The following is a 21,995-nucleotide window of genomic DNA, read 5'->3' on the forward strand; positions in this document are numbered from 1 at the left end:
GTACTGGTTTGATAGGCTTACATGAACAAACAACCATAATGTACTGGTTTGATAGGCCAACATTAACAAACAACCATAATGTACTGGTTTGATAGGCTTAACATGAACAAACAACCATAATGTACTGGTTTGATAGGCCCAACATTAACAAACAACCATAATGTACTGGTTTGATAGGCCTAACATTAACAAACAACCATAGTGTACTGGTTTGATAGGCCTAACATTAACAAACAACCATAGTGTACTGGTTTGATAGGACTTTTATTCTCATTCAAATTGGGACTATTCTACCGTACTTCAGAGCATACTTTTTTGCAGACATTGTAGGTTATACTTCAGAAAACTATATTTAACATGTCATTATCTCCCTGTGACTTGAAGATGTTTATACTTGGTTTGGAACCTCGATATACAGTATATCTGCATGCATTCATTCATTGGTTTTACAAAGCTTCTGCCTGTGATCCTTGTGTGGTTTTGAGTGGCTTATCTATTTAAGATTTAAATAGAAAGTGCAAATCTCTAGCATTGCTGCAATTGATCACATCAAGTTTACAATGGGTTTAACAGGATTTTCAGTCAATGTTTTCAACTGACAAAATCAAGTGTGGTTTATTTAATTGTGAGACATTTTTTTTTAATAATACTATAGTATTTAGTAGGCCTACCTGACTGGGGAGAGAAAGGCCTGCTATGTGGGCTTCTGTGAACTATATTTATTTATAGGCAGTTGATTTACTCCTGCCTATTTAAATATTCATTTTTTTTGTCTGTGATCGACTGGTTGTACTGATGCAAAGTGAAGAGTCGGTTGCAGGTTCATCGACTGATGGCCACAATGAATTGGATTTTAAATGTTTATTATTGAGAATATATTTATAGAAAATAGGCCAGCTGTTGACGCTGGTCATAAACGGAGACTATAACTCCAAGAGGGGTGTGAATCGTATTAGCTTGTTTGTATGTGGCAATAACCGGGTAAATAAGCTAGCTAACGTTAGCAATGGTTCTAATGATGGAATCGCAATGCGAGTATTTTATGTATTTCCCTGCTGTTCCCATCACGGACCTTTCCGACCCGTCAAAATACCGAACTCTCCCCCGTCGCAGTCACCTCTATCTCGGCGAGACCGTGCAGTTCTTGTTGGTCCTGCGGTCCAGAGATGAAAGGTCAGGTTCGGGCGGGACAAAGGGAAACGGGGATAGTGACAGCGGTACCCGGGCTTGGAAGGAGCTGGTAGGGTCCCTCTCCGCTGTAGCAAGTGTCTGCCCCGGAGAGAGCCGACATCGCTCCCAACTTCACCCCCACGAGTTCCAGAGAAGCTACAGCGACGACGGTGCAGACGAGGACCCCGACGACGTTGACTTTGCTGCGGGTACAGCCCATATAGGCAGAAGGGAGTCCAGGAACCGAGGCTTCAGAGAATGCAAGCCGCTTCTCATTCACAATAACACGGGGAGTGATGGACGGCAGTATCGGCGGGCACCGATGCAGGTAATATGAAATAATTAATAACAGTCTGGTGATAAGTGGAAGGGAAAGAAGGGTCCGTAAGTGGACGAGAAACATGCCCAGTTTATTGTATTTTATAATAGGCTACGTGTACACCTCTTGTGTGAAATAYGAAGTGCTGACATTTCCTGAGCTGATAAGAGTGCAGCAGAATCACACATGTAAACCACGACCACAGTGAACCAGACCTTTTTCAACTTCCTGCATGCACTGACCCAACAAGCCAAAACACTGTCTCACTCTGACTATGATAACTTGTTATTGTGATCTGCTGTACATGTCGGCGCTATCTAGTAGTTACTGATGACATACAAGACGCCTCAAGCATGCGAGCCTCAGCACTGTTTTGATTTGTCCGAACTTGACATTGAGAGAGAAAGAGCAGGGCTTGTGGAGTATTTGCTCACCGTTGCCTGTTATGAAGCCGCACGGTGCCAGTGCAGACAGACAAAAACAACCCAGTCATATTTTCAGAGAAGTCATACCACCTCTCATAACACAGCAGCTCATAGCCAAACAAATGTACCTTGAGGTGTTGGCAACACTGCAAGAATACACCCACTATGATAGTCAATGTGGGCAAAATAATGGGAATGGATTGTTGTATTTGTGGCACTCAACCACACTTTAATTTCCCATGTCTTTTGTGAAAGATCCTGTTTGTCCATCATACACTGCTGATGTGGGTGAGTGGATAACAGTAGTGACTCACATCCGTATCAAGAATCTATAGTCCAAATAAAGCCTCCTCCTTTCTTTTGTGAGAGCCCATTGTTTACATAATCTCTCTCTGTGTGGCACACACACACACACCACACACTAGCACAACACAGCCACGTCACACAATCACAGCAACACGGAGACAAGCACAACAGCGAACAGCACAACGTACACACACACCATAATATAGTTTTTCTGTCATCGTCTTCTCTCTCCTAGTCACCCATGAACAAATTAGAAAACAGTATAATATTTCTGTGTGTGTGTGTACTTGTGACCTCCTCTTCTCCTAGTCACCACATGGACAAGCCAGTGTACTGAACGATGAGGTCATCTTCCCTCTGACCGGCTCATTGGACAAACTCCACGTCAACACGCTCAAGGTCAAGGTGAGAGTGTGTTTATGTGTGGTAAGATCGTAGTGACTATTCATGTTCATAACCTCGCATAACCTGTGCATTCCTGTCTATGTCAGATCGTAGTGACCGTGTGGAAGCAGGAGAAGGAGAAGGCGAGAGATCAGGGAACATGGTTACCTCACCATCCTACAAGCTGAGGAGTCCCACACACACCTTCAGACAGGACCTCAACACCTTCAAGGCACAGGGTACCACAAAACACACACATGCCTTTGAAATTCAAAAAACTCAAAACATCATATTTGCATTCAATTAAATATTTGTACAAGAATAGTTTTTGATGTATTTTTATGACATATCTCTCTCTCTCCCCCTCCTTCCCCCTCCTCTGTCCAGTCAGCACCACCTCTGAGTGTCTTCCTCCTCAAGACTGGTGAAATGCTCAACAGATTACCGCGTCTCCGGAAGCACCTGACCGTACTCAAAGGTAGGGAGCTGGGGAGGTTAAACTTTGTTACATGAACGAGAAACACTCTGACCCTAGTTACACTGAATGAGAAACACTCTGGACCGCTGTCACCTATGAAACCTCTACCCTAGTTACACTGAGAATGAGAAGACAACTCTGACCACTCTGGACCAAAGTATGACATCAAGTACTTTATCCTCGCTGCCACAGTGTTATTTACATGTGTTATGCAATGAGCTCAGAAGTGTAATGGCTCATATGTGGTGTGTGTGTGTGTGTGTGTGTGTGTGTGTTGTGTTGTGTGGTGTGTGTGTGTGTGTGTGTGTGTGTGTGTGTGTGTGTGTGTGTGTGTGTGTGTGTGTGGTGTGTGTGTGTGTGTGTGTGTGGGTGTGTTGGTGTGTTTACACACTATAGAGTAAGAGGACCCTCTGAAGATGACCCTGTATTGTCTTAAAGGATTAGTGTGACAAACTACAGGCACCGAGAAAAATATTCATGTCCTTTTGACTTATTCCACATTTTGTCGTGTTATAGCTTGAAATTAAAATGGATATTTACATATATATACTTAATTTCTCCACACCCATCTACACACAATAACCCAATAATGACAAAGTGAGAGAAAAAAAAATGTAATACATTTTTGCAGATGTATTGAAAATAAATTACAGAAATATTTAATTTCCATATGTATTCACACCCTGAGTCAATACTTTTAAAAGCACATTTGTCAGCGATAACAGGTGTGAGTCTTTGGGGTAAGTCTCTAAAAGAGCTTTCCACCACCTCAAATGTGTAACATTTGCACATTATTTTTTTCATAATTCTTCAAGCTGTCAAATTGGTTGTTGATCATAGCTTGACAAACCATATTTTCATTGCCATATTTTATTTCAAGTAGATTTAAGTCAAAACTGTAACTCGGCCTCTCACGGAACATTCACTGTCTTCTTGGTAAGAAACTCCAGTGTAGATTTGGCCTTGTGTTTTAGGTTATTGTCCTGCTGAAAGGTGAATTCATCTCCCAGTGTCTGGTGGAAAGCACACTGAACCAGGGTTTCCTTTAGGATTTTACCTTTCTGTTTTTTTTTATTCTGAAAAACTCCCCAGTAGATGAACGATTACAAGCATAACCATAACATGATGCAACTACCACCATGCTTGAAAATATGGAGAGTGGTACTCAGTAATGTGTTTTACTGGATTTGCCCCAAACATTACACTTTGTATTCAGGACAAAAAGTGAATTGCTTTGCCACTTTATTTGCAGTATTACTTTAGTGCCTTGTTGCAAACAGGATGCATGTTTTGGAATATTTGTATTCTCTACAGGCTTCCTTCTTTTCACTCAATTAGGTTAGAATTGTGGAGTAACTACAATGTTGTTGATCCATCCTCAGTTTTCTCCTATTAGAGCCATTAAACTCCGTAACTGTTTTAAAGTCACCATTGGCCTCGTGCTGAAATCCCTGAGCGGTTTCCTTCTCCTCTGGCAACTAAGTTAGGAAGGATGCCTGTATCTTTGTAGTGACTAGGTGTATTGATATACCATCCAATGTGTAATTAATAATTTRACTATGCTCAAAGGGATATTCCATGTCTGCTTTTGATTTTTTTTTTTACCCATCTACCAATGGGTGACCTTCTTTGCGAGGTATTGGAAAACCTCCCTGGTCTGTTTTGAAATTCACTGCTCAACCGAGTGAACTTACAGATAATTGTATGTGTGGGTACAGAGATGAGGTAGTCATTCAACATTCATGTTAAACACTATTATTGCACACAGAGTGAGTCCATGCAATTTATTATGTGACTTGTTAAGCACATATTTACTCCTGAACTTATTTAGGCTTGCGTTAACAAAGGGGTTGAATACTTATTGACTTAAGACATTTCAGCTTTTCATGTTTAATTAATTTGTACACATTTTGAGAAACATCATTTCACTTTGACATCATCGGGTATTGTGTGTAGGCCAGTGACAAAAAAATCTACATTTTAATACATTTTAAATTCAGTCTGTAACACAACAACATGTGGAAAAGTCAAGGGGGTGTGAGTACTTTCTGAAGGCAGTGTAAGCCCTTTTTTTACTTACCCAGACACAGATGAACTCATGGATACCATTTTTATGTTTCTACATACATACACAAACCCCACTTACAGCATCCACATCCCATTAAAGGAATAGCGCGACATTTTGGCAGCCGAGTGCAGTTTCTCGGTGTGCAGTTTCTCTGTGTGCAGTTTCTCTGTGTGCAGTTTGAAGGAAGTTGAAGGTCGTATGCTAGCAGTTCCTATAGACTTCCAGTCATTGCACTAACTGTAGTTAGCAATGGCCCCAGAAACTACCTTCAACTTCCTTCAAACTGCACACAGAGAAACTGCTCTCGGGTGCCAAAATGTTGCGCTATTCCTTTAACTTCTCTGGGATATGTGGGACGCTAATATCCCTCTTGGCCAAAAGCCAGTAAAAATGCAGAGCTCCAAAATCACACATGAAAGACACCAAATTAAAGCTACACTTGCTGTGAYTCCAGCCAACATGTCTGATTTCAAAAAGGATTTACGGCGAAAACACACCAAACAATTATGTTAGGTCAGTACATAGCCACAGAAAAACACAGTCATTTTTCCAGCCAAAGAGAGGAGTAACAAAAAGCAGAAATAGAGATAAAATGAATCACTAACTTTTGATGATCTTCATCAGATGACACTCATAGGACTTCATGTTACACAATACATGTATGTTTTGTTCGGTAAAGTTCATATTTATATCCAAAAATCTGAGTTTAGGCGGGACGCTACTGTCTCACTTGGTCAAAAGCCAGAGAAAATGCAGAGCGCCATATTCAAAAAAATTACTATAAAAATCTAACTTTCATTAAATCACACATGAAAGATACCAAATTAAAGCTACAATGGTTGTGAATCCAGCCAACATGTCAGAATTCAAATAGGCTTTTCGGCGAAAGCAAACGATGCTATTATCTGAGGATAGCACCACAGTAAACAAAGAGAGAAGCATATTTCAACCCTGCAGGCGCGATACAAAACGCAGAAATAAAAATATAATTCATGCCTTACCTTTGACGAGCTTCTGTTGTTGGCACTCCAATATGTCCCATAAACATCACAAATGGTCCTTTTGTTCGATTAATTCAGTCGATATATATCCAAAATGTCCATTTATTTGGCGCGTTTGATCCAGAAAAACACRGGTTCCAARTTGTGKAACYTGACTACAAAATATCTCAAAAGTTACCTGTAAACTTTGCCAAAACATTTCAAACTACTTTTGTAATACAACTTCAGGTATTTTTTAACGTAAATAATCGATCAAATTGAAGACGGGATGATCTGTGTTCAATACAGGATTAAAACAAACTGTAGCTAGCCTTCTGGTCATGCGCCTCTAACAAACAGTACACAACAAGTGACCCTGATTCAAAATGGCCGTACTTCTTCATTACACAAAGGAAAAACTCTCAACCAATTTCTAAAGACTGTTGACATCCAGTAGAAGCGGTAGGAACTGCAAGAAGGTCAATTAGAAATCTGTATTCCCAATGAAAATCCATTGAAAAGAGAGTGACCTCAACAACAACAAAAAATCTGAATGGTTTGTCCTCTGGGTTTCACCTGCTAAATAAGTTCCGTTATACTCACAGACATGATTCAAACAGTTTTAGAAACTGTGTTTTCTATCCAAATCTACTAACAATATGCATATTTTATCTTCTGGGGATGAGTAGCTGGCAGTTGAATTTGGGTATGCTTTTCATCCAAACGTGAAAATGCTGCCCCCTATCCTAGAGAAGTTAATGGAATGTGGGGTTTGTGTATGTGTATAAATATTGTCCGATGGAAGTGACTCCATTGTTTTAGGAGATAATACTACCATGACTTTTAGGAGACAATACTACATCACTTAAACATCTCCTTCTCTCTGTTTTCCTGTTCCTGTCTCTTTTTTAATATCTCCCACCTCTCTCCCGCTCCCCGCTCCCCGCTCCACCTCTCTATCCCCCCTCCACCTCCCACTCTCTCACCCTTTTCCACCCCCCCTCCACCTCTCTCCCCCCTCTCCCCAGTATTAAACTCCAGTTCCCAGGAGGAGGTGTGTGTTAGGAACGTGAGGGTTCTTCCTAACTTCAACGCGTCCTACCTCCCCATGATGCCTGATGGCTCTGTACTCCTAGTGGACAATGTCTGGTAATTACAGTCCTAACCTTAACCATTAGGATTCAATGCAAAACTGGCCTTAGGTCAGTGTCTGGTAAACAAGTGTTTGAAAGATGTAATGTCTGTCTAAATATTGTCTGTTTTTTTTAAACTGCTGTAAAAAATAAAAAATAAAAAAAGGGAAAAAAGACCTTGATCAGAATGTTAAAAGTTCCACTTTTTGTAACCATTTTGTAACCACAACATTCTATACTACCTGTCTGCAGCCACCAATCAGCGGAGGTTACCATGGCATCATTCCACAGAATGAACAGTAGCTCCTCCCACCTTCCCAGCATGCTCTCTGCCCTGGAGGAGCAGAACTTCCTGTTTCAGCTGCAGCTCAGAGACCAGCCAGAGGAAGAGTCCAGCGAGGTGAGAGTGGGGGAGATTCTCAATTGGGCAAAAGTCTATCCTCTCCTCAACTCCTTCCCTGAAACCGATAAGTGGGTAATAGTCATGGAGAGTGTCAATTTGTTAGTAGGAGAACGGAGGATTGTGCTCACCTCCATGATAACCTACTTCGGCAGAGGATGCACAGGTGTATCCTCATGGAGGCTAGTGCAGAAGTGTTTAAACATTGACCACTCCCCCCTTTGAATCAGCTGTTGTTTTTTGGAATGAGAAAAGCAAGCACACATTTAAAATCTATATGCTACTTATCCTTTTATCTAGAAAATGTTAATGTGCGAGTGCAGATGTCTCATTTCATACGAGCGCATTTGTTTCTCCGTTTCCTCTCCTCGGCTCCTCTCCTCGGTTACCTTCAACCTTTTTCAAAAGCAGGCAGGGAGAGATTCTCTCACGGAGAGAAAGGAGAATGTAATACCAAATGAAATAGTCCCAGTTTGTAACATAAAGAGGAGTGAAGGGAGTATCTGTGTCAGTGAGATACATTCCAGACTATAATATCATACTTAACCCGAATGTACACTACACGATTTTGGCCCGGATTTAGTTTTTGAGATTGGAGACAAAATTCCCATGTCATTGCCTACTCGGGACACGCAGCCATCACTGACGCTTGTTTAATGTGAGCGGGTCAGAGACACAATCTGAGGACTACCGATCTCGTCTTTGAGCAGTCCCAGACGTCCCAAATATTTTCAAACATGTTTGATTTTATCTGSATAAAATCTGCAATGCTCGTGTAGTGTGAAACAACAAGTTTTGAAAACGGTGACAAGCAATAGCCAATGAGAGCTCGCCAGAGAAGAAAACAGGGAGATGATGAGTGTTTCGCTTCACCCAGGATGTGTAGACTAGAGCAGGAGCGATGACTACAACTAGTATGTGTTTGTACTTGCCTTTAACCAAAGCCAAAGTGTCAAATCGCTATAGCTCTGAAGTTCACAACCAATGTTATTCAATTCAATATGTTGGCTTGATACAGTTGAAGTTGTAAGTTTACATACACTTAGGTTGGAGTCATTAAAACTTGTTTTTCAACCACTCCATAAATTTCTTGTTAACAAACTATAGTTTTGGCAAGTTGGTTAGGACATCTACTTTGTGCATGACACAAGTACATTTTCCAACAATTGTTTACAGACAGATTATTTCACTTATAATTCACGGTATCACAATTCCAGTGGGTCAGAAGTTTACATACACTAAATTGACTGTGCCTTTAAACAGCTTGGGAAAATCCAGAAAGTAATGTCATGGCTTTAGAAGCTTCTGATAGGCTACTTGACATCATTTGAGTCAGTTGGAGGTGTATCTGTGGATGTATTTCAAGGCCTACCTTCAAACTCAGTGCCTCTTTGCTTGACATCATGGGAAGTCAAAGAAATCAGCCAAGACCTCAGGAAAAAGTGTAGACCTCCACAAGTCTGGTTCATCCTTGGGAGCAAGTTCCAAACACCTGAAGGTACCACGTTCATCTGTACAACACATAGTATGCAAGTATAAACACCATGGGACCACGCAGCCGTCATACCGCTCAGGAAGGAGATGCATTCTGTCTCCTAGAGATGAACGTACTTTGGTGCGAATGGTGCAAAACAATCCCAGAACAACAGCAAAGGACCTTGTGAAGATGCCGGAGGAAACAGGTACAAAAGTATCTATTCCACAGTAAAACGAGTCCTATATCAACAGGAACAAAGCCTCCTTCACTCACGCCGCAAACTTACCCTAGTAAAACTGACTATCCTACCGATCCTCGACTTCGGCGATGTCATCTACAAAATAGCTTCCAATACTCTACTCAGCAAACTGGATGCAGTTTATCACAGTGCCATTCGTTTTGTTACTAAAGCACCTTATACGACCCACCACTGCGACCTGTATGCCCTAGTCGGCTGGCCCTCGCTACATGTTCGTCGTCAGACCCACTGGCTCCAGGTCATCTACAAGGCTATGCTAGGTAAAGTGCCGCCTTATCTCAGTTCACTGGTCACGATGGCTACACCCACCCGCAGCACGCGCTCCAGCAGGTGTATCTCACTGATCATCCCTAAAGCCAAAACCTCATTTGGACGCCTTTCCTTCCAGTTCTCTGCTGCCTGCGACTGGAACGAATTGCAAAAATCTCTGAAGTTGGAACTTTTATCTCCCTCAACAACTTTAAAAATCTGCTATCCGAGCAGCTAACCGATCGCTGCAGCTGTACATAGTCCATCTGTAAACTACCCACCCAATTTACCTACCTCACCCCCATACTGCTTTTATTTATTTACTTTTCTGCTCTTTTGCACACCAGTATCTCTTCTTGCACATGATCATCTGATGATTTAATCACTCCAGTGTTAATCTGCTAATTAATTCGATTTATTGCCTACCTCATGCCTTTTGCACACATTGTATATAGATTCTCTTTTTTTCTACCATGTTATTGACTTGTTTATTGTTTACTCCATGTGTAACTCTGTGTTGTCTGTTCACACTGCTATGCTTTTAATTTGGCCAGGTCGCAGTTGCAAATGAGAACTTGTTCTCAACTAGCCTACCTGGTTAAATAAAGGTGAAATAAAAAAATAAATAAAAAATTTAAAAAAATTCTAAAATGGATTAAATAAATAAAATCCTCATCAATCTACACACAATACCCTATAGTAACAAAACAAAAACAGGTTTTTAGAAAATGTTTGCAAATGTATAAAAAATACAAAACAGAAATACCTTATTTACATATGTATTCAGACCCTTTGCTATGAGACTCGAAATTGYGCTCKGGTGCATCCTGTTTCCATTGATCATCCTTGAGATSTTTCTACAACTTGARTGGAGTCCACCTGTGGTAAATTCAACTAATTGGACATGATTTGGAAAGGCATACACCTGTCTATATGAGGTCCCACAGTTGACAGTGCATGTCAGAGCAAAAAACCAAGCAATGAGGTCAAAGGAATTGTCCGTAGAGATCCGAGACAGGATTATGTTGAGGCACAGATCTGGGGAAGGCTACCAAAACATTTCTGCAGCATTGAAGGTCCCCAAGAACACAGTGGCCTCCATCATTCTTAAATGTAACAAGTTTGGAACCACCAAGACTCTTCCTAGAGCTGGCTGCCTGGCCAAACTAAGCAATCGGGGGAGAAGGGCTTTGGTCAGGGAGGTGACCAAGAACCCGATGGTCACTCTGACAGAGCTCCAAAGTTCCTCTGTGGAGTTGGGAGAACTTTCCTGAAGGACAACCATCTTTGCAGCACTCTACCAGTCAGCCCTTTATGGTAGAGTGGCCAGATGGAAGCCACTCCTCAGTAAAAGGCACATGACAGCTCACTTGGAGCAAAGTACTGAGTAAAGGGTCTGAATACTTATGTAAATGTAATATTTCAGTTGCTTCGTCGTTATGGGGTATTAGATTGATGAGGGAGAAAAACAATTGAGGCTGTAAAATAAAAACATTTGGAAAAAGTCAAGGGGTCTGAATACTTACAGATTGTATTGTATGGCAAGCGTTAATGTCTGACTGAAAATATTTGAGGCTGCTTTGAGCCACAGCTCGTTGTAGCTACGTGAAATCTAATCACATCGTTGTTTTGGCGAGACAGCGTGGTATCGACAATCCTTACGACCAAGTGAAGAATCTTGTAGTGTGTGACCCCCATCTGTGCCACATTGTTTAGTGTGCGCACCACTATGTTGGCAAGACCATCGCTCAGCAAATTATTCTATATATTTTTTCTGTGTGTAGTGTACAACCGGCTTTATTGTGAGATCATTTCAACTGTTTTAGATTAAACATATGCATGAAAGATCTGCCAATAATGTCCTTATGTCTACAGCATGAGATCATTTGAGGAATGTGTTTTTCTTTCTGCTTTAGGGTCTGGAGGTTCCATTGGTGGCTGTGCTGCAATGGTCTACCTCTAAGCTTCCATTTACCAGGTAGGTTTACTTTTTAAATGTTTCTATTTTACCCTCTTTTTTCTCCACAATTACGATCTTGTCTCATCGCTGCAACTCCCCAACGGGCTCGGGAGGCGAAGGTCGAGTCATGCGTCCTCTGAAATATGACCCGCCCAACCGTGCTTCTTAAAACCAGGCCGCTTAACCTGGAAGCCAGCCGCACCAATGTGTCAGAGGAAACACTGTTCAACTGACGACCGGGGTCAGCTTGCAAGCGCCCGGCACGCCATAAGGAGTCGCTAGAGAGTGCGATGAGCCAAGTAAAGCCCCCCCGCCAGACCCTCCCCTAACCCGGATGACGCTGGGCCAATTGTGCACCGCCCTATGGAACTCCCGATCACGGCCGGTTGTGATACTGCCCGGGATCGAACCCGGGTCTGTAGTGACTCCTCTAGCACTGCGATGTAGTGCCTTAGACTGCTGCGCCACTCAGGAGGCCCAGGGGCCGGATTCACAAAACCTTCTTAAGAAGCGATTTCCTCTTAACTGCCATTTTTTCCTTAACTATAGACTCGAGAAGAAAGTTAAGCAAAGCTGCTATTCCTCAATAAAGTTATTGGAAATGTTCTTGTGCTATTTCTTATGTTTCTCCTTTAGCAAAAAGATTCTTGAAAATGAAGTTCTTGGAAATGTTCTTAATTCCAAGATGGCTAAACCCTTGTCTTAAACTCAGGCCAGTGAGAGAAAAAGCTCATGAAAGCAATTGACCATGTTTAATTCACACAAACTTCACCTGAAAGTTTCAGTATGGACATATTTTAGAACAGTAATCTCGGTAAGAAAATACATGATTGCCATTGCTTGCTAGAGTTAAATCTTTGTTTCATCAGACCAGAGAATCTTGTTTCTCATGGTCTGAGAGTGCTTTAGGTACCTTTTGGCAAACTCCAAGTGAGCTGTCATGTGCCTTTTACTGATTGGGTTTGCTACAGAGATGGTTGTTCTTCTGGAAGGTTCTCCCATCTCCACAGAGGAACTCTGGAGCTCTGTCAGAGTGACCATCGGGTTCTTAATCACCTCCCTGACCAAAGCCCTTCTCCTCCGATTGCTCAGTTTGGCCGGGCAGCCAGCTCTAGGAAGAGTCTTGGTGGTTCCAAACTTCTTCCATTTAAGAATGATGGAAGCCACTGTGCTCTTGGCGACCTTCAATGCTGCAGAAATGTTTTGGTARCCTTCCCCAGATCTGTGCCTCGACACAATCATGTCTCGGAGCTCTACTTACAATTCCTTCGACCTCATGGCTTGGTTTTTGCTCTGACATGCACTGTCAACTGTGGGACCTCATATAGACAGGTGTGTGTCTTTCCAAATCAATTGAATTTATCACAGGTGGACGCCAATCAAGTTGTAGAAACATCTCAAGGATGATCAATAGAAACAGGATGCACCTGAGCTCAATTTCGAGTCTCATAGCAAAGGGTCTGAATACTTAAGTAAATAAGGTATTTTTTTCAATTTATTTTTTATAAATTTGCAAAAATCTCGAAAAACCTGTTTTTGCTTTGTCATTATGGGGTATTGTGTATAGATTGATGAGAAAAAAAAGTATTTGAATCCATTTTAGAATAAGGCTGTAACGTAACTAAATGTGGGAAGGGGTCCCAATACTTTTCCCGAATGCACTGTAACTACCCTATTATAACTACAAGCATAACTACAAGCCTTCCCTTCACAAGATACATGTACACCCAGTATTTGTTGGAACTACCCCATAATAACTACTCTCCATTAACTCTATTATCTGTCCAAATATACCTACCCCATTATTACCTGATTTGACCGTTTTCACTTCCTTTCCCCAGGTACATTTCGACCCACTACCAGCTACCCAGCGTGAGACTGGACCGCCCCCGTTTGGTGATGACAGCTTCCTGTCAGAGTGCCGTGAGGCCGCAGGAGCACTTCCGGGTCAAATACACCCTCCTCAACAACCTGCAGGACTTCCTGGCTGTACGCCTGGTCTGGACACCTGAAGGTGAGAAGAGATAATCATTATGGAGGGGGGAAAAGAGTGATAGAGAGAGATTGGAAGAGGGATGGAAAGAGACAGAGGGAAGATGGAAGAGAGCGAAAAAATAATGGAGAGGTTGTTACAGGGGAGGGAGGGAGAGAGGGAGGGAGGGAGAGAGAGGTGTAGTGGTAGATGATGGGTGAATCCTGTCTAACATCCAGTCATGATTTGTAACAAAGCCCCTAACTAACTGACTACATACCAGAGGAACAGAATGACTTTAGGTTATATTATTTTGCTCTCTCCTTGGTTAAACTAAGCACCATCCTCTCTCCCTTCCTCCCCCCAGGTCGTGGTCGGCAGGAGGACCCGTCAGCGAGTTCTGTGGTGTGTCACTCCCCCCTCAACAACTTGGGACAGTGTCGAAAAGGATCCACCCTCTCCTTCACAGTTGCCTTCCAGATTCTCAAGGCAGGACTGTTTGAGGTACCAACACACATACACACACACTCGCTCTCTCGCTCTCTCTCTCTCTCTCTGTCTGTCTGTCTGTCTGTCTGTCTGTCTGTCTGTCTGTCTGTCTGTCTGTCTGTCTGTCGTTTCTCAGACCAAACATTACTCACTCACCCTCCTCTTCCTCTCCAGTTAAGCCAGCACATGAAGCTGAAGCTCCAGTTCACAGCGTCCTGTTCCAACCCCCCTGCTGAGGCCAGAGCCATGTCTCTGTCTCTGTCCCGTAACAACTCTCCCTCCAGCCCTGCAGTTAGAGACCTGCTGGACAGACAGAGTCTGGGACGGTCACAGAGTTTCTCTCACCAACAACCCTCACGGTCACATCTTATGAGGTAGGAGACACAGATGCGTATATACAGTCGCTAGTGAAAGTCTTGCTGCCTTAAAATGTCATCTAAAAAGGAATACATTCAATTTTTTCCCTACCGATCTACACAACCTACTCCACATTTTCAAAAAATAATTAACAGTTATAGAACATTTTCCAAATGAATAAAACGAATAATGAATAAAGAAATGAATAAAACAAAGGTGTTTTGATTGCGTAGGTATATAGTTCTCATTCACTTTGAGAATGTACAGTAGGTTGTATAGATCGGGGAGGAAAAACATCAAATGTAAAACAACAAATGTCCCTTTTTAGATTTAACTTGAAGGCAGAACACACACGTAGACACACACACATTAGCATTCAGTCAAACACGCACACACCCAACCATACTGGAATCCCCAAGTTCTCCCTGACCGCTCGGACTCTCTGAACTCTCTCCTAATCATCCCCATCTTGTGTGTGTGCCTGTGTGTCTGTTGCGTCTGTCTGTATCTGTCCGTGTGTGTGTTCCAGGACGGGCAGTGTTATGGAGCGCCGGGCCATCACTCCCCCGGTGGGATCTCCAGTGGGTCGACCCCTCTACCTTCCCCCCGAACGCCCCGTCCTCTCACTGGATAAGATCGCCAAGAGAGAGTGTAAGGTATTGGTACTGGAACTTGGAAGAGACTGGGAGAGCGAGGGAGGGAGGGTTGGAGGAATGAGGTAGAGAGGTAGAGAGGTAGAGAGGAAATAAGAGATGTAATGGGAGATTTAGAGGAAGAGTGGGGGGAGAACATTTTTCATTGAGCATTTCATCCAACCTGAAACAAAATGCAAAAACTGGTTCACACAAAAATACAGACCACAGTCACCACACTGAATGACTTACTCTACATGACCCACATCATTTCAAGACACCGGAGAAGTTACTTTCAACACAATTCTTTTTCTTTTTTTACTATTATTTCAACATTCTGTTTTATTCCTTGTTTTATGTCTTGGTGTGTACTTAAATATGTAAATAACTGTTTTAGACAAAAAAACATCGGGTGGCGAGCTAGATCTGCAGTAATATTTGGGCTGCCATTTAACGTGAAATTCACAGGGTTTGGTTAATTAATAGACTTAATACATTGTCTAACTAACACTATTAAGTGTTCTCTAACACTGTTCTGCATGCGACATGTTTGATGTAAAACTTTGGATGTTAAAGCTAGAGTCCTTGAGTCAAGCAATAACAAGCAGTCACCCCGCCTCTGTTTTTGTAAAAATCTTTGGGATAGGCCTGGAGTGATGTAACCACTGTCATAGACAGAGCTATGGATGCAAAGACTGACCTTCCATGATATCAAAATTATTATTTTAGCCATGTTTTGAAGGACTGACCATCCATGATTTCAAAATTATTATTTTAGCCATGTTTTGAAGGAATGACCATCCATGATATCAACATGATAATTTAGTCATGTTTTGAAGGACTGACCATCCATGATTTCAAAATTATTATTTTAGCCATGTTTTGAAGGAATGACCATCCATGATATCAACATGATAATTTAGTCATGTTTTGAAGGACTGACCATCCATGATATCAACATGATAATTTAGTCATGTTTTGAGGCTGTACAGTGTTTGTTTACATTGTTTTTACTCCAATGTTTGTAAACAAACTTATATTTTTGGTTCTGATGGGGTACGACTGTTGCTCTTGAGGCATTTATAATATTCTTCAAGAATCAATGGGTATATATAATTCCTAAGTAAAAAATAAATAAAAAATGATGTAGCAACTAAGGATTCTAGCTTTAACAAAAGCACCAGGATGCCCCAGAGAAAGGGGTGAGTTCGGTTTCATTGTGGAAAAAATGTAGTTTCACTCTTGTTACAATGTGTTGTAGTTTAGTGACTAAGGGTGTTACGTTCCCCAGTTTCTGTGTTGTGGGAGGCGTGCGTAACAAAGGGCCACAGTCTCTACACTGAATTTAAAACATTTAATATTTTGTCTTTGCACTGGCTATCAGAGATTTTGTGTATTTGTCTGATTTTTATTATTTTATTTTGTCAGCATTTGCTGCTGCTTAAAAATCTACAATTTTCTCATCTCCTTAGTACACTACATATTAGTACACACTCCATGATAGGGAATAATCCTGCATCCTTTCCAATCATTTGTCTTTCCTTTGCGTCCCTATACAACCTACAGTCTAATGGATTTAACAATGGGGAACCTCTCTCCAATCCAATACTTTCACATCCAAGCCGGGAAATTGTGCAAGTGCACATTTTGGGAGAAGGGTGGAGAATTGGGACATAGCCTGCCACTGTGGTTCACAGCTGTTTAAGCTTTGACTGGTTGAGCCTGTTGATCGTTGTAGTCATTCAGACTTGACCTTATTATTAGGGATTTAGTCCCCTTGGCTAATCCAGAATAGTGCATTATTTAAAGTCAGTCCCTGTAGCTGTTTTCAACTGTTTCCATTTGTGTTAGTAACAGAGAATGATCGTGGTGTGTGTGTGTTGTATGCTTCAGAATGAGCCTAAAACACTGGATCTATATTTGTCTTTTCATTTTATTTTCTGGTTCATAAACTAATGGGAATGGCCAAGAGGTATCTATCCCTGATGTAAAAGACAATGTGATATTCGGTGGGGATATTTCAAACAATCTGACAAAATGTGACTGTCTACTGAGTGGTATGCCTCATTTTCCCTGGACACAAACTACTTTCTTGTGTATCCTTTGTTCATTTCTATATCTTGTCAAGAAGGACACAAGAGACTTGAGTAGAGGATGTAGTTTGCTATTATCGTGTTTGTTTTTTGTTTAATTTCTGATGAAAAAACTCTGCATTGTTGGAAAAGGACCCGTAAGTAAGCATTTCACTGTTAGTCTCCACCTTTTTGATTCCGAAGCATGTGACATTTTTTGTTGTTGTTGATTCCAGGCTTTGTTTAATGCTAGTGGTAGATCATTGGTAAAGAATAGAGAACAGTAAAGGACCAAGACAGCTGCCTTGCAGAATACCACTTTTCCATTAAAGAAGACCCTCTGTGTTATATTTTAATAGATACAGTGCATTCGGAAACTTTTCAGACCCATTTACTTTTTTCACATTTTGTTAGGTTACAGCCTTATTCTGAAATGGATTACATTGTTTTTTCCCCCACATCAATCTACACACAATACCCCATAATGACGAAGCAAAAACAAGTTTTTAGAAAAACCTATTCAGACCCTTTACTCAGTACTTTGTTGAAGCGCCTTTGGCAACAATTACAGCCTCGTGTCTCTGCAGATCCTCTGAAACTCTGTCAGGTTGGATGGGGAGTGTCGCTGCAGAGCTATTTTCAGGTCTCTCCAGACATGTTCGATCGAGTTCAAGCACGGGCTCTTGCTGGACCACTCAAGGACATTCAGAGACTTTTCCCGATGTTGTCTTGGCTGTGTGCTTAGTGTTGTTGTCCTGTTGGAAGGTGGAGCTTCGCCCCAGTCTGAAGTCCTGAGCCATCTGGAGCAGATTTTCATCAAGGATCTCTCCATACTTTGCTCCGTTCATCTTTCCCTCGATCCTGACCAGTCTCCCAGTACCTGCTGCTGAAAAACATCCCCACATCATGATGCTGCCACCACCATGCTTCACCGTCGGGATGGTGCCAGGTTTCCTTCAGACGTGAAGGTTGGCATTCAGGTCAAAGAGTTCAATCTTGGTTTCATCAGACCAGAGAATCTTGTTTTCTCATGGTGAGAATCATTTAGGTGCCTTTTGGCAAACTCCAAGCGGGCTGCCATGTACCTTTTACTGAGGAGTGGCTTCCATCTGGCCACTCTACCATAAAGGCCTGATTGGTGGATTGCTACAGAGATGGTTGTCCTTCTGGAAGGTTCTCCCATCTCCACAGAGGAACTCTAGAGCTCTGTCAGAGTGACCATCGGGTTCTTTATCACGTCCCTGACCAAGGCCCTTCTCCCCGATTGCTCAGTTTGGCCAGGCGGACAGCTCTAGGAAGAGTCTTGGTGGTTCCAAACTTCATCCATTTAAGAATGAGTGAGGCCACTGTATTCTTGGGAACCTTCAATGCTGCAGAAATGTTTTTATACCCTTCCCCAGATCTGTGCCTCGACACAATCCTGTCCTGGAGCTCTACGGACAATTCCTTCGACCTCATGGCTTGGTTTTTGCTCTGACATGTACTGTCAACTGTGGGACCTTTTATATAGACAGGTGTGTGCCTTTCCAAATCGTGTCCAATCAATTGAATTTACCACAGGTGGACTCCAAGTTGAAGAAATATCTCAAAGATGATCAATGGAAACAAAATGCACCTGAGCTCAATTTTGAGTCTCATAGCAAAGGGTCTGAATACTTATGTAAATAAGGTATTTCTGTTTTTTATTTTGAATACATTTGCAAAAGAATCTAAAAACCTGTTTTTACTTTGTCATTATGGGGGTATTATGTGTAGATTGATGAGGATTGTTTTTTTGAAAAAGGCTGTAAGGTAACAAAATGGGGGGGAAAGTCTGAAGGGGTCTGAATACTTTCCGAATGCACTGTAGCTGTCAACCCATAGTAGAGTAGAGGATGTAGGCTTGTTTATCAGGATTTATTTTGTTTGTTTTTATTTACCTTGAAAAACAGCCCCATTCCAACTGCATTTCCATTGTTCCCTTTATCAGAGAAAAAGTTTGGTCATAACATTTCCATTCCTTTCCTTTGTGATTTGAAATTAATTTATTATTTCCACTCAGACCAAAGTAACTCATAATTGCATTGTTTATGTATATTTTGGACTTATTTTTAACAGGAATTTGTTTTTAAGCACTTTATTTACATTTGAATTGTATTGTTCATGGTTCCTCGGACACACAAACACAAGGAATGCCTTGAATGCAAACGTCTGTTGGCAAAAAGTGTTTTGAATTTGCAACAAACATGTTGGAAAAAAGTGTTTTTGGTCACTCCTAGTTTGTTGCACTGACTGAATAAAGACAATTGGAAAGATTGGGCAGTTTGTATACATGCCTTTTGTTTGCGTGTGTGTGTGTGTGTGTGTGTGTGTGTGTGTGTGTGTGTGTGTGTGTGTGTGTYTYTYTATATATATARARARARARARARARARASTATATATATATACATACATACAGTATATATATATATATATACATACATACATACATACAGTATATATATATAAAACAAGACCATGTTATGCTTGCAGCCAGTGGGGATTTTAGCATGTAACTCTTGGTGGGGCAAACAAAAACATGTGGGATGCATGCCAGCAATGCCACTACACAACACAACACTAAGCAATACATTAATTGCACTATCAATAATTGCACTATAACGGTGACAAATGGTGCCCACAAACTGTTAGGGCCTACATAAAGCTGTCCCACCAGCAGAGTCCCAACAGCAGTCCCAACACCTTACCACAGCTACACCTGGCTTTCAGCGGAGCCTTGTCTGGCAGCGAAACAGTTTCTTCAGCCTCATTTACTGCCTTTTAAAAAAAAACAATGGAGCTGTTATGGCTGACTTGCTTAAACAAATGTGGTTTCTACTGACAATTGAGCTGTACAAACTAAACCATAAGGGGACGACAAGCGGATAAGCGGTAATCTGTCATTTCGATTAAGAGGCTCGGACGGACGTAGTCAATTTAACTATTTGTTCAGCACTTTTGAAATGTAGAGTGACAGAATTCAGAACATGGGCCGTTCTTACAGTATTCTCCCTGTATACCAAGTCAGAACCGTGGGATAAATAAAGTTGGCATATAAGCAGACAATGAAAGCTCTTACAATATTCAATGACTCCATTTCTTTAAAACAGGTTATAGGCTACATGTGCACCACCAAGTCAGAACCGTAGGTGAAATTAAGAGGGGAAAATAGACCAAATTATTAGGGTGAATCACATGGGCTACTAATAGCTTACTACACAACATACACTTAGTATTACTTTCTTAGTTACAGTATACATATTTCCCTGGCAGCAGCACCTTCCCTGCAGCAGCATACAAAACATTTTTGGACTCACCTTGTGCTGTGCTCACTTGAACAGGAAGGTGGCGCGGCGGTCCTTCGTGGGCAAATTTTGTCATTAAACTTTGTCATCAAATGGTCGAATCATGATCACGACAGTGATCTTCAGGTCGTAGCTCTAGAAAGTGGCCCGAGTTCCCGATTCACAATTCCGAGTTGGATGACCGTTCAAAACTTATTTTCCCAGTCGGAGCTAGTATTTTCCCAGTTGTCTTGAACTCACTGAAGTCAAGTTTTCACAGTTCTGAGTTAACAGTTGTTTTGAGCGCGGCACAAATCATGCTTCATTGACAGCATGGCCAATGTTGAATGTTTAACATTTTAAGCTTGGAAAAGAGACCTTTAATCCCAGACTTGGGACCACACAGCCACTCCACTGAATAAACATGATCAAGGAATGACTGTAATATTGGGATCGATTGACAAACATATTTGCACGGCAACTGTGGGACTTTGGCCTGTGTGCCAGCCTGAGAAATCAGGGGGGGCGCTGACAGAAAAATGGATTTGCACGATATGTAAATGTACGATTTGCACAAGATTTAATATACGTAACAGTGGGGAAACAAGTATTTGATACACTGACGATTTTGCAGGTTTTCCTACTTAAAAGCATGTAGAGGTCTGTAATTTTTATCATAGGTACACTTCAACTGTGAGAGAAGGAATCTAAAACAAAAATCCAGAAAATCACATTGTATGATTTTTAAGTAATTAATTGGCATTTTATTGCATGACATAAGTATTTGATACATCAGAAAAGCAGAACTTAATATTTGGTACAGAAACCTTAGTTTGCAATTACAGAGATCATACGTTTCCTGTAGTTCTTGACCAGGTTTGCACACACTGCAGCAGGGATTTTGGCCCACTCCTCCATACAGACCTTCTCCAGATCCTTCAGGTTTCGGGGCTTCGCTGGGCAATACGGACTTTCGGCTCCCTCCAAAGATTTTCTATGGTTCAGGTCTGGAGACTGGCTAGGCCACTCCAGGACCTTGAGATGCTTCTTACGGAGCCACTCCTTAGTTGCCCTGGCTGTTGTTTTCGGGTCGTTGTCATGCTGGAAGACCCAGCCACGACCCATCTTCAATGCTCTTACTGAGGGAAGGAGGTTGTTGGTCAAGATCTCGCGATACATGGCCCCATCCATCCTCTCTCCTCAATACGGTGCAGTCGTCCTGTCCCGTTTGCAGAAAAGCATCCCCAAAGAATGATGTTTCCACCTCCATGCTTCACGGTTGGGATGGTGTTCTTGGGGTTGTACTCATCCTTCTTCTTCCTCCAAACACGGCGAGTGGAGTTTAGACCAAAAAGCTCTATTTTTGTCTCATCAGACCACATGACCTTCTCCCATTCCTCCTCTGGATCATCCAGATGGTCATTGGCAAACTTCAGACGGGCCTGGACATGCGCTGGCTTGAGCAGGGGGACCTTGCGTGCGCTGCAGGATTTTAATCCATGACGGCGTAGTGTGTTACTAATGGTTTTCTTTGAGACTGTGGTCCCAGCTCTCTTCAGGTCA

The 21,995-nt window shown here is 41.8% G+C and overlaps 1 non-coding gene across 1 annotated transcript; it reads left to right on the forward strand.

The window, feature by feature from the left end:
- The first annotated feature begins 792 nt into the window (after positions 1 to 792).
- LOC111960433 (trafficking protein particle complex subunit 14) lies at positions 793 to 19,427 on the forward strand. Its single transcript, XR_011475072.1, has 11 exons — positions 793 to 1,498; positions 2,530 to 2,625; positions 2,712 to 2,843; positions 2,992 to 3,082; positions 7,159 to 7,279; positions 7,516 to 7,663; positions 11,565 to 11,626; positions 13,450 to 13,622; positions 13,948 to 14,084; positions 14,244 to 14,443; positions 14,956 to 19,427. It is a non-coding gene; the product is annotated as a trafficking protein particle complex subunit 14 (transcript).
- Positions 19,428 to 21,995: the final 2,568 nt, after the last annotated feature.

This window comes from Salvelinus sp. IW2-2015, linkage group LG37 (genome assembly GCF_002910315.2).
Source record: "Salvelinus sp. IW2-2015 linkage group LG37, ASM291031v2, whole genome shotgun sequence".
NCBI classification, from domain to species: Eukaryota; Metazoa; Chordata; class Actinopteri; order Salmoniformes; family Salmonidae; genus Salvelinus; species Salvelinus sp. IW2-2015.